Source organism: Halichoerus grypus, chromosome 7, assembly GCF_964656455.1.
Source record: "Halichoerus grypus chromosome 7, mHalGry1.hap1.1, whole genome shotgun sequence".
Classification (NCBI taxonomy): Eukaryota; Metazoa; Chordata; class Mammalia; order Carnivora; family Phocidae; genus Halichoerus; species Halichoerus grypus.
In genome coordinates this window covers 119,039,575-119,056,111 of record NC_135718.1, presented here as the reverse complement: position 1 = coordinate 119,056,111, position 16,537 = coordinate 119,039,575, and the positions used below count along the sequence as shown (strand labels likewise).

The window sequence follows — 16,537 nt, the reverse complement described above, 5'->3', positions numbered from 1 at the left end:
GTTTAGGTTCACAGCAAAGTTGAGCAGGAAGTAGAAAGAGCTCCCATATAACCCCCCACGCACACATACACAGCCTCCTACAATCAATATCATGCACCAGAGTAGTACCTTTGTTATATTTATATAAAGATGAATTTATATTGACATGTCATTATCCTCCAAAGTCCATAGTTTACATCGGGATTCACTCTTGGTTTTGTATATCCTATGGGTTTTGATAAATGTGTAACAGCCTGTATCTATCACTATAGTATCACACAGAATAGTTTCACTTGCCAGAAAAATCCACTGTGCTCTGCCTATTCATTCCTCCCTCTTCCCAACTCCTGGCAACCACTAATCATAGTTTTGCCTTTTCCAGAACGTCACATAATTGGAATGATACAGTATGTACGTAGCCTTTTCAGATTGGCTTCTTTCACTTAGTCATATGCATTTAAGTTTCCTCCATGAGGGAAAACTCCATGACTTGATAGTTCATTTCTTTTTAGTGCTAAATAATATTCCTGAATTGTCTAGATTGACCGCAGTTTATCAATTCGCCTACTGAAGGACATCGTGGTTGCTTGTAAGTTAGGACAATTATGAATGAAGTTTCTATAAATATCCATGTGTAGGGTTTCATGTGTATATAAGTTTGCAACTCTTTTCAGTAAATACCAAGGAGCATGATTTCTGGATTGTATGGTGAGAAAATTTAGTTTTAAGAAACTGTCCAACTGTCTTCCAAAGTGACTGTGCCATTTTACATTCTTACCAGCAATGAATGAGAATTCCCGTTTATCCACATCCTCATCAGCATTTGGTGCTGTCAGTGTTTTGGATTGTGGTCCCTCTAATAGGTGTTAGTGGCATTTCATTGTTGTTTTAATTTGTAAATCCCTAATGCACATGATATTTAGTATCTTTTCATATGCTTACTTACCATCTGCATATCTACTTTGGTGAGGTATCTGTTCACGTCTTTTGCCCAATTTTTCATTGCGTTGTTTGTTTTCTTTTTGCTGAGTTTTAAAGTTCTTTGTATATTTTGGATAGCAATCCTTTATCAGATGTGTTGTTTGCAAATATTTTCTCCCAGTCTGGGCTTGTCTTCTCTTTCTCTTTACATTGTCATTCACAGAGCAGAAGTTTTTAGTTTTAATGAAGCCCAGCTTATCAGTTATTTTTTCCATGGATGGTGCCTTTTGCATGCCTCTAAAAAGTCGTCATCATACCCAAGGTCATCTAGATTTCTCCTACGTTATCTTCTAGAAATTTTATAGTTTTGTGTTTTACATTTAGGTCTATGATCTGTTTTGAATTAATTTTTGTGAAGTTTGTAAGGTTTGTGTCTAGATTCACTTTTCTGTACATAGCTGTCCTATTGTTCCAGCACCATTTATGGAAGAAACTGTCTTTGTTTCATTGTACTGTCTTTACTACTTCGTCAAAGATCAATTGATGATATTTATGTGGGTCTATGTCTGGGCTCTCTATTCTGTTTCATTAATCTATCTATTCTTTTACCGATGGTGAACTGTCTGATTACTACAGCTTTATAAGTCTTGAAGTTGGGTAGTCCTTTAACTTTATTCTTCTCCTTCAACATTGGGTTGATTATTCTGGGTCTTTGGCCTCTCTCTCTAAACTATAGATTCAGATTGTTGATATCGACAAGATAACTTGCTGAGATTTTGATTGGGATTTTTTTCTTGTCTAATTGCATTAGCTAGGACTTCCTCTTACTAAGTCCCTTATCATTACCTAGCCACTCTCCATCTTCCAAAATGTTGTTGACATCTCTCATTTGCTGTGGTCTCCGAACTTGTTCTCTTTTTCCTTGTGGATTTGTATCTTTTTTAAAAAGATGTTTATTTTCTTTATTGTTAAGTAAACTCTATCCCCAATGTGGGGCTCAAACTCACAACTCAAACCAGGTCAAGAATTGCATTGCTCTACTGACTGAGCCTTCCAGATGCCCCAATTTTTTTTTTTTTTTTTTAGAGAGAGAGAGTGAGCAGTGGGGGGGGGGGTGGTGCAGAGGGAGAGGTAGAGAGAGAATATTAAGCATGGAGCCTGAGGTAGGGCTTGATTTCATGACTCTGAGAACATGACGGGAGCTGAAATCAAGAGCTGGACGCTTAACCAACGGAGCCAACCAGGCACCCCATATCTTTTTTTAAATCTTCCCCTTTAGCATTTTAGTGAAATTTTGGAAAGAAACAGGCGTAAATAAATATAATTGCTTCATTAGGTTACCCAGAAGTGTATTTATTTTTCATATATCATCACTTTAAAAATTATGGCTAAGGGACCAAAAAAGCTACAAGCTGTAGGGCTTCTTTCAACTTTTAAGTAGGTCTGATAGCTATGATCTTTATAAACTCTTCCTAAGACAGAATCCCAAATGAATAACAGGTCTGACACTATATCAACATTTCACATTTTTATGTACAAAACCATAAACTAGTGGGTATTTGTGTGCTTTACAAAAGGATTTACAATGGGAAATAGTTAACTCCCCTAGGATATCTAAAGTAAAATTTTATGTGCAAAAACTCAATTCATAGCTAATGAGAAATTAATCATTATATATAATACAGTGTACTTATATCTCTCTGCTAGCCAAGTCACTAAGCATATTCTTTAATTTGGAAGCAAGAGTCTAGTGAATGGCACCAACATTTAAATCAGTGGAAACTGCAAAGAAGAGGACACGCAGAAAGAAAATAGGCCTTGAGAAGGATTGGATGACAAAGAAGGATGACAGCAACAGCTAAGAGAAGGCCATTGAGTACCCGGGGAAAGGTACCAGTAAGATAATGTAAAAATAATGCTGGGTCCTCACTCATTGTAATGGAGATAATAATGGAGGGATCAATGGGAGGCAAGGGGGATGTTGGAAAAAACAAGTGCTATGGACATGAATCTAGTGTCATGGTTACAGTCAAGGGCATGACTGTTATGGAACAAAGAGTTTCCAAGTTACAAGATGTGCTTGGTTTGAATGATCGGTTGTGGATCAAGAATGTCCTACGTTAAAATAATAATGGCAAAGAGAGCCGACCTAGAGCATTTAAGGGGAAAAAAAGTAATGAAAGTAGATTCAAGGAGGATCAGAAGGAAGGGATTCTTCCAAGTGGATTTCAGAATTTCAAATCACTGATATTCCAAAGGGGGTTGGGGGTGGGGAATGCCACGGGGCATCCTTAACAAGGAAGTAGCATATGTGATGACATCAGGGACAAACCACGCGAAAACATAACGATAAGGGCCTCATAAAACAATATAATAACTAGCGCTTACTCAGCAATAACTACGTGACAGGCACAATGCTAAATATCATAGCATTAACACATTTCATCTTCAGAGCATCGCTGTGAAGGAGGAACCATTTCTTGACTGATGAGGAAACCAAGGTTTTGTGACTTTAAATGATTCGCTCAAGGTCACATAAACTCAAGTCTGTCTGACTCCAGAGCTGGAGCATGGATTTATAATTCATAGTCTCAGTAATAATTACTATTTCATAAATATCATTTATGTGTCAGGCATTTTGTATTCTTATCTTTATTCCTCACTACAGCCCTGAAGTAGATTTAAATAATACCTAGGTATTAATTAGGTATTATGCCTTATTAAATATTAATGGTAGCTTTAAAACAATCCTGTGAGGTAGTTATACAGATATTTATAGGATATTACCTTATCAATTATTAACAGTATTTTGATGGAGATTTGCATTCAAAAGTATGAAAAGCTGATATTGAATTCCCTCAAAAGCAAACCACCTTTAGCAACTGTCTCATCTCCCCTTCCTCTTCCTCCTCTTTCTCCTCCTCCCCCCCTTCCCTACCTCCCCAGTTCCTAGCACATCACAGCTCACTCCTATACCCAGTTCTAGCTGCTCTTCCTCATACCCGGTTCTGGACCCCTAACCAAGGCAGGGAGTTTGTCTTAATTTATTTCAGCTGCTATAACAGAGTACCAAAGACAAGGTGGCTTATAAACAGCAGAAACTTATTTCTCACAGTTCTAGAAGCTGGGAAGTCCAAGATCAGGCTGCCGGCAGAGTCAGTGTCCGGCGAGAGCCTGCTTCCTGGTTCATAGACAAGCCAACTTCTCACTGTGTTCTCACAGTGATGTTGGAAGGGCAAGGTTGCTCTCTGGGATCTCTTTTATAAGAGCACTGATCCCATTCTTGAGGACTCCACTAACCTCCCAAAGGTTCCACTTCCCAATATCATCACATTAGGGATTAGGATGTCAACATATGAATTTGAGGGGTGGTGGGTGGGGGAACACACAAAAATTTAGTCTCTAGCAAAGCTCAGTATTTACAGGCTTAGTCTGTCCCCATAACTTCATCTCATGGAGCTGAGAAGTAAATCTGCTCTCTAAGACCTAGAGTCTGGCTCCCAAGTCATGGCTGCTGGGTGCCTGTATGACCTGCCCATTGCCCTATTTCTTTGGTTTCTGGGAATACTCCGGACTCAGTGTTCCTGAGGAATGCACGGAGGGTGATTGGGTATGTGAGGCATACCTCTCTTAGTGCTTGGCCCTCACCACCCTTAGTCCTGCATCTTGACACGTATCCTGCCCCTGACCTCAGTACTAAGACTGCAAATCAAAGGTCAGCCCAGTTGGAACTATGCATTCCATGGTCAGGGTCATGGTTCTCCAGACTTTGAACTTTTGCTGCAATCTCAAGTTCCTCTTGCTGTGCTCCCTGCCCACCTCCAACCTACCCCCCAGTGCAAGTTTTCTGAAATTGTGATTAAGGTAACTGAGCTTTGTGGGCCTTGTGCCTACCCTGCCCAGTTGAGCCTCCATCCAAAGCAGTATGCTGCAGCAAGGGAAGACCTGGAGGTAGCTTTCTCATAAAGCGTGTTCAAGATGCTTACACTTTAAGGTGTCTGTTAGCACTGGGTGGTATAGAATATCCTAGGTGGGGAGAGAAAGCTGGCTTGCTGTCAAAAAGAATTTTTTGCTGGCAAATTGCCTACAGTGATCTCAGAAGAAAGGAATATGAATCTCCAAGGCACAAGTATTTTGTTGTAATTTCTTTACTCATTCTAAATAATACTCACTTCTATATCTTATTTTTACATTTGTATTATTTTTCTAGAAGAGTGACCCCCAAATATTATAAGCTTCAGGCCCACAAAACCTGGATCTGCCCTTGGGAAGACCCATACCCAAGCCTCATCTCCAGGGACTGTGATTTCATTGATGTGGGGCAGTAGATCTCAGCTGAGGTAAAATTTTTCTACCTAGTGGATATCTAGCAATGTCTGGAGACATTTTTAGTTATCACGACTGAGAATGGGGAGAGGTTTGCAATATTGGCATTAATGGGTAAATGCCAGGTTGCTGCTAAACAGGACAGCCCCACAACAAAGAATTATCTGACCAAAAGTATCAATGGTGTTGCAAGTGAGAAGCCCTGATCTAGGATGAGGCTCCGAGCATCAGCACTTTTCAAAATCTTCCCAATTTAAATATACAAACAGGGTTGAGAACAACAGTTGTAAAGATAATAATAGCTAACCTTTACTACTGAGTACTTACCGTGTGCCAGTCATTTTTCTAAATGAGTGAACTCATTCAGTCTCTGAGTAAGCCTACTACTGAGTACTGTTATTGTTCCCATTTTACAGATGAGGAAACTGAGGGACAAATATTAAGAAACATATCCTGAGATTCAATCCCACACAGTTGGGCTCCAAAGCCTGAGCAGTTAACTACTATTGCAGACCGGAACCTCCTTGACTGACTTACTTCATCCAAGTAGAGATCGCTATGAGAGAAGGGAGTGAGAGTCCCTGTGGCTCCCATAGCCATAACCCTGCCTACCCCCAACACTTAGAAATGAAAATGAGAAAAGGTCTCAAAGTAGATACAGCTGAGGGGGGTGGGGGAGAGGTAGTATAGAACCGTTTTTGAAGTGTGTGTCAAAGGATAGTAGCTGGGGGTATGGGTGTTTGTTCCAGTTTCTCAGATATGTCTGTGTCTAGTTCAATTTGATGAAATTTCTTAAAATGAAAGTTTAATCTAGATATGGTAGACCCCTGTTGGGGCAAGAAAAAAAAACGTGCCTTGGCCCATCGGACTGTAAGTAATAGTAATTTTTGCTCCCATCACTGTCTCCTGCACAGTAACGGGCTGTGTGGCAATGTACCTTTCACAGATGGCCATATTTAATTGAAAGCCATTCCCAGCAGCTGCTGGAAATGCTGACTACCAGACTGGGAAAAGTACTGCCAAATGGGAGGAATGCAGACAAGTTCTGTGGCAAAAGGATAGAAATATATAAAGTAAAATGACTCTCTCTTTATTCACTGTTACAAAATGATCAAGCAGAAAAGGAAAGTGCCAGCACACTTGGTTTTGTAGTTCAATTCCATAACACCGAGATGATGAAGATCATTGCTGCCTTCAGGGCAGGGGATATGGTCGGGATAAGGCAAAGCGGCAAGTATTTCTAAAATAAAAGAGGCCATGGAAAGAGGGCTATTCCATGTTTGGAAAAGAACCCCAAACCCCAAATGAGAACAAGAGCTATGGCCAACGCCTTGGTTTCAGCCCAGTGAGACCCTGAGCAGAGAATCTAGTTGTGCCATGCTTGGGCTTCTGATTTACAGAAACTGTGAGATAATAAATTTGCATCACTTTCAACTGCTAAGTTTGGGGTAATTTTTTACACAACACCAGGAAATGAATACGATGCATTACAGTGGTTGATTTTTGAATGCCAAACTAACCTTACATTCCTGGGATAAACCCTATTTGGTCATGATGTATTAACTTTTTAAATATATTTAGATTTGATTTGCTAAAATTTTGGTCAGAATTGTTTATATATGTTCATGAGGGAACATGGCTTGAAGTGAAAGAAGAAATTTGAAGGAGAAAGAAATGGAAGATGAGAAACAAAGACATGACAGATGAGAGAACAATTTAAGTAGAGGTGCGCAATTACCAGAATAGGTTTGGAAAACAATCCAGCGGGTTTTTTGGTTTTGGCGTGTGTTTTTTTTTTAAGAAGATTTTATTTATTTATTTTAAAGAGAGAGAGTGTGTGTGCATGTGCAAGTGTGAGCAGGGGGAGAAAAAAAGGGGGAGAGAGAAGGAGGGGAAAGAATCTTGAGCAGACTCTGAGCTGAGCACACAACGTGACTCGGGGCTTGATCACACGACCCTGAGATCATGACCCTGAGATCATGACCTGAGCCGAAACCAAGAGTGGGCACTCAACCAAACGAGCCACCCAGGCGCCCCAACAATCCAGCATTTAATTTGGCTGAATAACCACAGATAGGAAGTCAAGTGGGGGGACGGTGGAAATGCAGCTGGAAAACTAGGGAGCAGAATGCATGCTTAATTTGGGAGATGAAGTCAAGAGTCACTGAAAGTCACTGAGGGACATAGCCGGATGAGTGAGCCATCAGCAGTAGGTAGTTTGAAATGCACCAAGCAGAACCTGGAGAACAGGAGGGAGGCCCTTGCAGTTGTCTGGTTAGAGGTCACCAGAGCCTAAACCTGGGCCCGGTCAGTGGGAGGAGGGGAAGCAAGAGACAGAAGAAGAGATCAAGCCCTTAGCATTCAGCCTAGATGTTAGATTGGCTCCACTCCCTCTTTGGACACCTGAAGAACATCAGCAGGCCCTATTCCATCATCTGGTGATTGGAACCAAGCACTGAAGGCAAACCTGAAAACTACTGATCACCTGCAGGTTGGGATCCTTATGTTCCTGCTGGACCCGGGCCTGGCTGGTTGGCCCCAGACAGGACACAGTTAGTAACGGTGGCCCAGGAGGCCCAACCCAGAAGAACTCCAAGAAACTGGTTTGAGTCTGCTGCCCATTCTGGGATGGTAGGTGGTTCAGCTTAATAAATGAAACATTGGGAGAGGAGACAAGGGGGCCCAGGGAGCAGAACTGTTCTCACTCAGTAGGGGCTTGAAGCATCTCTCTTGGGTTTGTGGTCCCAATGCAGGATCAGAAACAGAGGCCGACAGGAAGGACTTTCCTGGGTCTCAATCAGCTGTTTCAGGTCAGGTCATTATAACTCAGTGGCTCTTAGCATGCAAGGACCTAACAAATAAAGATTATTGAGTAAGACGGATGTCTGTATTTTTCAGCTTGGGAAAATGAGGCCCTATCTGGAATAAGGTTAGAGCACTTTGCTTTGTTTAATTTTGTCTACTTGAAGTAATATTTTTGAACCTCGACATAGAAAGTTGTGTGTTGGAGTATACAGATTCATGCAAAGCCCTGGACGGAATCCATTATTCAGCTTCTCTCTCTCTCTCTCTCTCTCTCTCTATATATATGTATGTATGTATATATATATATATGTATACATATACATATATATATACTTTTTTTTTTAAAGATTTTATTTATTTATTTGACAGTGAGAGACACAGCGAGAGAGGGAACACAAGCAGGGGGAGTGGGAGAGGGAGAAGCAGGCTTCCCGCAGAGCAGGGAGCCCAATGCGGGGCTTGATCCCAGGACCCTGGGATCATGACCTGAGCCGAAAGGAGACGCCCAGCGACTGGGCCACCCAGGTGCCCCTCCATTATTCAGCTTCTAAACAGGTTTTTGCCTTCCCTATGAGGGAGAATTTAAAGGGCATAACAGCAGAATTATAAAGTGGGCAAGGGGACATGTTGCTAATTGGAGGGTAAATCCATGGAAAAACTGTTTCCTTTAGCCTGGAGGCATCTCAAACAGAAGGATAAATCTCAAAACTAGTAACAACACCCATTGACTTGCCAGAGAGTGGAGCTGCGTACACTTTCTCCCTCTGCTCTGATCCCGGGAAGGCGGCTCTAGGTTCACCAGCCCTGACACAACCCGGCTTGATAGGAACAAAAACAATTGAAAATGGAAGGCACACTGGGGCGCCTGGGTGGCTCAGTCAGTTAAGTGGCTGCCTGCGGCTCAGGTCATGATACCAGGGTCCTGGGATCGAGCCCCGCATCGGGCTCCCTGCTCCGCGGGAAGCCTGCTTCTCCCTCTCCCACTCCCCCTGCTTGCGTTCCCTCTCTCGCTGTCTCTCTCTGTCAAATAAATAAATAAAATATTAAAAAAAAAAAAAAAAGGAAGGCACTGTCTCAGCAAAGTGCCATCTAGACTCAGAATTCTCTGGTGACCTGGACCAAACAGGGATTGCTGGGACCTGACCAGGGATGGCTGGGGCAGGTAAGCCAGTCCGTCAGGGCATAAGCCAATGTATCTGCAAGGCCCCCGGGGGCAGCCCTCCCCAGCGCTATCAGGGGCTGCCTAACCCGAGACCACTGAATATTGGAGCTAGAAGTGATTGATAATTGGGACTGCAACTCCGGAAGTGCTGGGGAAGGAGACAATTGTGGGTATCTTATCTCCTCTCATCGGCTCTCTTCTCCTTCCCCAGCAGCTGGGAATGTGCAAGTCCGTCACTTTTGCTCTTCTAAAGCAAGGGCGGGGGGCTTGCACAGACTCAGAGACCTCAACTTCCTCAGGAAGCTTTCCTTTTGCCCCGTCAGATGTGATCCCTCCACCTCCTGAGTGCCCATTCCACTGCATCCGTACCTTCATTACGGCACCATGGTGTCGCACCACACTTTGTAGTACCGTGTTACACTCCCTCATCGTGGACACTGCGGTGTGCCCCCCAGATCCCCACCATCGGGGCCAGTGCATAAATCCTCCCAGCGTCTGGGGATGTTGCCTGTTGAAAGCTCATCGTTGAGTCCCTCCCCAGGAATTTCCCTCTCATCCAAGGTTACTCTCCCTCCCAGGGAAGGAGCCCACACCCAACGACATTCTACAAAGACACATCTCCCTTGTCTCAATTCTGGACCTCTCTGAAGGGCCATCTCAGCCTCAGAGCTCCCTTTGGGATCATGTTCCAGTTCAACTTCCCCTTCTGCCAAATCCTACAAAAGTGTTGTTCTTAAGGACACTCCCTGATAAACTTCTGGTTCCCAAATCTCCATCTCAGACCCAGGGAACCCAACTGACAACACCCCCATGAGACAGGAAGCTTACTGAAGACGAGCTGTCAAATTCTTTGTATCTGCCTTCCCCTTCTGTCTTGCTCCATCTCCCTGGTACTCAGCATAGTGCTGAACAGACTTGGGATGGATGGGACACAGATGATGACTTGCACAAAGATTGGACAAGGACTATCTATTTCCCTTCTCCCTTTGCGTCCAAAGTAAACACTGAATATCTTCTTGTCTCTAATATGCAAAATATTCATAGAATTTACAAAGAATACAAAATATATACAGTCTAGGAATTCTTTCTGTAAAGTATTTCCTGGGGAAATTCACATTTTAAAACCCAGAGAATGTTTGTTTATTTTTAAAATGAGGAAAGAGTAGCCCAGACTCACTTTAATCTTTCTGCTCTAGGCTTCGGGGCAATCAAGAGAGGCATCATATAAATCTACTTTGTCTCAGGCACCCTGCTGAAATTTTCACTGTTGATGAAGAAAGTCAACAACCCATTCCAGTGATTCTGCAGACATTCTAGAAAGATCTGCTTACCTAAAACCTTCCCTTGTTTAGCTCAATGATAATTTTGGCTAAGTGATTATTAGTGGCAATGCTTATAGCCTAACTGGGGCTGTATTTCTGCTCTACTGGGTCCCAGTCAACATTCCCAGCAAGAGGTTGTGAGGCAGATCCCCCAGTGGGTTGGCATTTTACTCTTCTAACAGCCTTCTGCTCTGCTTGATTAGCTTTGTGGTCCTCCATGTTATGGCTGCCCTTCCTAACCCCCTGGGGGGAAGCCAGAGGACACTTGTTTGAACTGGCTTCTAGATTACACAGATCCTGGAGGTTAAAGTTCTTAGTTGAACTACATGTTAACATTGATTTTTGTATTCCCAACATCTAGCAGCAGGTCTGGCTCGAAAATATTCGAACGAATGAATGAACAGACCAAATGATGACTATCATTCCCTGGATTGTGAAACTCCAAAGGTGGGTTAATCTGGCAAGCATGACGCTTTTTGTCATTCTTTGCAGACAAGAAGCATCAGCCTGAGATCCTTAATTCTTCACCCAGAGCACCATGACCTTCATAGATTTTTCTCTCCTGTACTTTTTCCTTTTCAAATGCAAACAGCAACACCAGACTTCCCAGGGGCAGAGGATTCTTACCCTCAATCACTCTATTATGTTGGAGGCCCACCTTGGCACGACTTGCAGCTCACACTGGGCTCTTCCATTCCCAGGTGGGCCTTGCCCCTACCTCCGGGGTCTAGTTCCCATCAAAAACGTCCCAGGAAAGTCTGACACCTTCATCCCCAGTCCGGGCACTTTAAGCCAGGCTCAACTGACAAAGGCCCCTCAGTTCTCCCTTTCCTAACTAAACTTCCTAGGTTGACAACCTCCACTCCTCACCCCAGCCCCAGGGGAATTCATTCTGTCTTCAGTTATGTTCATATATTCATCAGATGAGACTCCTGTTTTGTGTATCCAGGAGACTTTCATCTTTTGATCTTTTTTTTTTTTTTTTTAAAGATTTTATTTATTTATTTGAGAGAGAGAATGAGAGACAGAGAGCATGAGAGGGAGGAGGGTCAGAGGGAGAAGCAGACTCCCTGCCGAGCAGGGAGCCCGATGCGGGACTCGATCCCGGGACTCCAGGATCATGACCTGAGCTGAAGGCAGTTGCTCAACCAACTGAGCCACCCAGGCGCCCTCATCTTTTGATCTTTAAAGTGGCTTTGCATAGCTCTAGTCTGCTGAACTGATTTTAATTTCTTTTATTTCAAATCCATGAGGCCCTCCTCATGGCTCACGTCACTGTTAACTTCCTCTGGGGCCCCCAGAACAGCATGTGAGGGTGGCATTCCTTTTGCGTGCTCACTACTGTTGACAGCTCATGAACGCAGCCTGGGCTACAAGGTGAGCACCCTAGTGAGCCCCTTCTTCTTTATGATTTTTTCCCCAGCATTATTAAGATGTAATTGAAATACAACATTGCGTACGTTTAAGGTGCACACTGCAATGATTTGATACATATAAATACTGTGCAATGATTACTGCAAGATTAGTTAACAGATCTATCACCTCACATAATTACCATTTTGTTGTTGTGACTGTGGTAAGAACATTTAAGATTTCGTCTCCTAGCAACTTTCAAATAGATAATACAGTTTTTGTTAACCATGGTCACCAGGCTGTACATTAGATTCCCAGAACTTCATCTTATAGCTACAAGTTTGTACTCTGACCAATGTCTCCTCGCCTTCCCCACTCCCCAGCTCCCCCCACCCCATTGTACTCTCTGTTTCTATGAATTTGGCTTTTTTAGATTCTACATGTAAGTGAGGACATGCAGTATTTGTCTTTCTCTGACCAAATTATTTCAGTTAGCATAGCGCCCTCTAGGTTCATCCATGCTGTCACAAGTGGCAAGATTTCCTTCTTTTTCTAGACTGAGTAGTATTTCATTATATACATACATGATATATATACATAAGAATAATTATACACACATACACAATATCTTCTTTACCCATTCAGCCATAGGTGGATACTTAAAAAGTTGTTTTCATATCTTAGCTATTGTAAATGAAGCTACAATGAACATGAGAAAGCAGATATCTCTTCAAGATAGTGATTTCATCTCCACTGGATATATACCCAGAAGTGAGATTGCTGGATGATATGGTAGTTCTATTTGTAATTTCTTGAGGAGCCTCCATACTGTTTTCCATGATGGCTGCACCAATTTATGTTCTCACCAACAGTGCTCAAAGTTCCCTTTTCTCCACAACCTCACCAGTACGTGCTATCCTAGTGAGCCAATTCTGAACCTTCTCTGCCCTTCCCTTTCTCCCCAGTTACCTGCTCACGCAACAGTCAAGTATGGAGTGCCCACTAAGGTTCAGGTTCAGAGTCATCTGCTTGGAATACAGGATATACACATCTTGGTGGACCCTACCTTCAAGAATCCACAGTGAGGGAGTCAAGAAAGTGTGATGTGGTCAGGGCGACGATGGAATTACCCATTTAAGAGGATGGAAGAAGAGCTCCAAACTAAGGAAGAGGAGAGTGACCCTGGAAGTTTTCCTAAGGGAGGAGATGCCCCTTCTTTCGTCTTAAAGAATTAGTTGGCAATAGCCGGATGAAGATGAGTGGAGGCAAATATGCATTTACAATTCATCCAACCAGTATGTTTTGAGACCTGCCACATGCCAGCCAAAGTTCTAGGTGCTGGGGAGACAGCAATGAACAAAATAGAAAGTTCATACTCATGGGAAGAAACAGACTATAATCAAAATAAATAAGTAAAATATATACTATGTCATAAGGTGGTAAGAGTTATACAGAGAAAAATAAATCAGGGAAGGGGATTTAGTACATATGCATGTAAGGGGGTGACTTTTATTTTTTTATGATTTTATTTATTTATTTGAGAGAGAGAGAGAGCGTGGGGAAAGGGGCAGAGGGAGAGAGAGAGAGAGAAACTCAAGGAGACTCCTTGATGAGGGCAGAGAGCACAAGCAGGGAGAGGGGCAGAAGGAGAGAGAGAAGCAGACTCCCCACTGAGCAGGGAGCCCCATGTGGGGCTCCATCCCAGGACCCTGGGATCATGACCTGAGCTGAAGGCAGATGCTTAAAGACTGAGGCCCTCAGGTGCCCCAAGGGGGTGCTTTGAAAAATGATAGTTTTAAATATGGTAGCTAGGGAATGCTACTCTGTTTTTACCCATCCCTTTCATCTTCACTGTGGCTTTAACTCTTTGCAAAGTGCTCTTATATCTATTAGCTTACTCAATTCTTAAAATAATCCCATGAAGAGGTGGGAGAAATTAGTCTCCTGGCCAATGTTGCGCCCTGTGTTAGTTTGCTAGACTGCCATAAAAAGCACCACTTAGTGGCTTAAACAACAGAAATGTATCGTCTCCTAGTTCTGGAGGCTGAAGTCCGAGAGTACAGCATCGGCTGGGCTGGGTCCTCCTGAGGGCTCTGAGGGAAGCTCTGTTCCTGGCCTCTCTCCTTGGCTCATAGATGGCTTGCCTTCTTGCATCTCAACCTTGTCATCCCTCTCTCTGAGTCTGTCTCTGTGTCCAGATTTCTTTTCAATGATGATACCAGTCAAATTGGGGGGGGTGCACTCATGCCCTCATTTTAACTTGATTCCCTCTTTAAAGGCCTTATCTCCAAATAAGGCCACATTCTGAAGTACTGGGGGTTGAGGTCCAACATATGAATTGTGGTGGCAGTGGGAGGTGAAGGACACAGGTCTACCCACGACACCCACCAAATTACTGAACTTTGCATTCCACAACCAAGATACATGGAAGCTGGTGCTGGCCAGCTCGAGGCTAGAGGTACAAGATGGCCCATGCCATCCATGATCACTTGCAATTCATAAGCCTAATTACCTAGGATCATTTATCCAGGACTGAAGGCACATTACATGAAAGGTTCTACTTGACTCATTTGAAAAGCCAAAAAACATTTTCTTAAAGGACACGACAGATCTAGGTTGAATTAGATTTTGATTCCAGGATCAGTCACCTCTTTAACTCTGAGAAACCCTGAAAAATCCAGAGTAAGCAAGGCCTGGGCGAGCTGCCAAAGCTAAGAAACCAGGCAGAAAGAACAAGCGAGTAGGACAGATTAAGAGGGATGTGAACCCAAGAAGGAAGGATAATACTGAGAAAAGGGGAAATAAAGAGTCGGGGAGCTGCAAACCCTCTAGTCACCTCAGAAATTGCACCTCCTCACTAAAGATTAGGTAATATATGCAAACGTATTTTGAAATGTTGAAAGTGCCACAATTATGAAGTCTTCTTTGTTGAGGTAGAAAAAAACGCATTGACCCCTCTGGAGACTGGTCCTGCCAGGTTTTCTGATAGACTACTTCCTAGTCTTTCTTTCATTTAATTTTTAGTCACAAATAAAATACCATAACTCTGTGAGTCACCAACATCCATTTTCATTGCTTTGAGGAGGTTGCTCTTTTTAATTAACTAGTGTGAAAATTTCCAAGTCATATTGACCTCCATGCTAACCTAACTAGCAGTGTCAGGTTGGAATGCTCTGTTTTCTCCTGAGGTCCTGGCATAACTCTTACTGTAGAAGGCAAGAGCGTTGGAATAAATGTCCCTGGCTCTCATATCTCACTCCTGCCTTGGTCAAAGTCTTGGGCGAATAGCAATTCAGCTGTGTTCCAGAGCCTTCCACCCAGTGATTCTCAAAAGCTACCCAAGGCACACCTGATGGGCCTCAAACCTACCCAAGAAAAGTTAATCTTTTCTTTAGTCCTTTGGGACAAACTATTTACAAATCCATATGCTCGTTTTTATGTACCTCTAAGACCTATTTACTAATAGCGTGCTAAGTGAATTATAAAAGGTTAATCTAATTTGGAATTCATAAACCAGAATCAACGAGTTACTAAATTTTATTGAGGATTCTAATTTAATATTCCACCAAGAAGTCTGGCTTCCAGGGAAAGTTCTGGTGGAACCTTGCCCACATTCTCTGGATGACATTCTCTGGATGGCGCTTTGTCATTACTCTGTGTCGCCATGTGTGAGTCAAAGTCTTCAAGTGCTGCCATTCTTGCTTTTAATTATAATTTGCTGTTAACTTAGCTTCATCGTTATCAAGTTAGTTGTGATTTGTTTGGTTAAAATGACCAGTGTTGCATATTTGCTGCAACTGTATTTTTTGGCCTTTAATTTTCCGGTAACTACACATAAAGACAATTATGCATGGCAATTTGAATATGAATCATTTATGCCCTAACTGGTAAAGCACATGTACACTTAATCTCCCAAAATATACTTTGTAATGGCCCCTCAATAATATTCTTAAATTATTTTTCCATTAGTACACAGAAAGGAAGGGGTTGATTGGCTGTGGACTATTTTGCCTGGCATAAAGTGAACTGGAGGAAAAAGAAAAGGTTGAAAACCACTGTTTTAGACTCTAGGACTAAACAACTACTTTCACTGCACATTTTGGAAATAGCTTGTAAATGGCATATGTAAACTCGTTTCCCTTGGTAAACGCCTGGGAAATAAATACCCACACTTACCTTTCTCCAACCCCTACTCAGCTGCAGCCTCACTGCGGTTGTAGCAGGAAGTAATGCAACTGGACTGAGCAGAGAGCAGAGGGTGATCGGGAGTGGGGCGGGGCAAGCTGCAGAGCAAAGGTTTCAGGGTAACTCTAAATATGATTGGCAGAGCCACAGACAACACTGAGCTCTGCAAATATGGCCACAGTGCGAAGCAATTAGTTTCTGTTCGGGGTTGTGGGAATTGCTGGTTACACATCAGTAAATGGCCAGTGTCCATGCAAGTCCAAAGTGACTTGAGGAGACAGACTTACTTTAGGGTTCCTTTGGGCATCCAAGTATTCAGGAATCCCCCAAAGTTGGCCCTGGGCTGACTTGAGGCACAATCATGGTGCCAAATATTTACTCCCCTGTGGATCCCACTGAATTTTATTTGTATCTCTGTTATAGCGTTGTGTTCTGCCTTGCTTTGCAGTGGTTTAGAAAGGTCTAATGTCCTCACAGACTTCGT

General features: G+C 42.8%; 1 protein-coding gene across 3 annotated transcripts in view; it reads right to left on the bottom strand.

Annotated features, from left to right (window-relative positions):
* Positions 1–16,119, bottom strand: part of LPGAT1 (lysophosphatidylglycerol acyltransferase 1) — a 103,988-nt gene extending 87,869 nt beyond the window's left edge. The window contains exon 1 of one of the 3 annotated variants that reach the window (XM_036095723.2): positions 16,045–16,119. The gene's annotated coding sequence lies outside the window, so the exon portion shown is untranslated. The remainder of the gene's footprint in view (positions 1–16,044) is intronic. The other 2 variants (XM_078078151.1, XM_078078152.1) reach the window with 2 other exon arrangements.
* Between the last annotated feature and the right edge of the window lie 418 nt (positions 16,120–16,537).